This window comes from Saccopteryx leptura, chromosome 2 (assembly GCF_036850995.1).
Source record: "Saccopteryx leptura isolate mSacLep1 chromosome 2, mSacLep1_pri_phased_curated, whole genome shotgun sequence".
Lineage (NCBI taxonomy): Eukaryota > Metazoa > Chordata > Mammalia > Chiroptera > Emballonuridae > Saccopteryx > Saccopteryx leptura.
The window spans coordinates 32,013,061-32,014,545 of NC_089504.1; the positions used below are offsets into that span (position 1 = coordinate 32,013,061).

The 1,485-nt window shown below is 41.3% G+C and overlaps 1 pseudogene; it reads right to left on the minus strand.

The window, feature by feature from the left end:
- Positions 1-434: 434 nt before the first annotated feature.
- LOC136391271 (small ribosomal subunit protein uS8-like) lies at positions 435-1,011 on the minus strand (annotated as a pseudogene).
- Between the last annotated feature and the right edge of the window lie 474 nt (positions 1,012-1,485).

The following is a 1,485-nucleotide window of genomic DNA, read 5'->3' on the forward strand; positions in this document are numbered from 1 at the left end:
GATGACTTTTATGACTGTCAAATTAAAAGTAATGTTCATGGTGGGAGAGATGGATTTGTGGATTTTAATAACATCTTTCCCTCCAGGCAGCATTGCCAGCAACAGGAAGTCCGTAGAAGCTGAACATTGATATAAATGTGTACTCATACAATCAAGGTTATGTTTATAAATTTGTAAGATAACATTAATAATGTCCCTTCTCTGCCATATTATTCCAAAATGTGTTCCTTCCACAGTTTTTAAGAGAAAAATCTTACAACTTTGTGAACAAGCTTCAACACTAATTTCAATGGGAGCAGGGAGGCTTGCAAAAATAATAATTAATAATGGACATCCAAGCAGTGATTTACAAAATCTGGTCTGAGTTTTCACAGAAGACTAAGAAATACTGGCATGCTGAAGAAGGTGACTAGGAGTCCTATTTTCATAAATTCTCATTTTTTCCCAATGAGGCATTTTATTTGCATGTATGTATTGCATCTTTGGGAAAAAAATCCCAGGATTTTACCTCCTGTGTGTTTTACTGTTGCTTCTTCAGTGTCCGTGATGCTCACTGAGATTGTCAATACAATGAAGCCAAACTTAAAAAGACAGAAGCAGGTTGTTCTGCCATCTTTCTAGATCTTTGAGTTGCACATCAAATTTGAGACTGATCACTGCACACTTGTTTAACCTACCTGTGAGGTTCACAACAATTTTCCCATCTCTGTGTTCATCCACAATTTCAATTTTGCCCATGTTGACCATGTTTCATCATCATAGTTATAAACCAAACGATGATTTGGGGGCATGACCTAATAAGGACCTGGCTCTCTTTCCAACATTATTGATACTCTTGAGAGAATTGGCCAGGACATTCAAGCATACCTTTATGGCGACACAGAAAGATGGTGGAAAGAGTTCATAAATTCTTAATGGGCCTCCTGGAAATGCCACAGAGGGGACATTATAAGTAATGGCTGTACCCAGGACACTGGATGAAAACTCCCAGTGAGAAGCTGGAGTGGACATTGCTTGTGCTGCCCAGATCCCCCAGGCCCCTTCTACTCTTGCCGTGTGCCCCTCCTCCAGCTCTGCTGTGCTTTTGCTTCCAGCAGCCCACACTTGCAATGCTAATTTGGAGGGCTGCCCTAGGACTGCTGGAGCCACTTTGCCTAAGCACCCAGAGAGCCAGAAGTGCCAGGGAGTTTACAGTCCCACAGGAGATGACTAACAGGTACAGAAGTATAAAAGTCAGCTCTCTTGCTTTGCGGGTTGAACAGCATTAAAGCCTAATCTACATTCCAAAGTTTTCCTAGGGGATCAAGATACTGCTACCTTCTTGGGAGTTCCTGAAATTACAGGTGATGGCTTTGTCCTTTTGCCAATTCTACTTCCCCCAAAGCCTTACTAAGTCTTCTGGGAGCTTTTAATCAATCACTTACACACAACCTTTTCTCAGCCTTCACATAGATCAAAATAGAATGAGTCCAGTCTCTTAGGGAC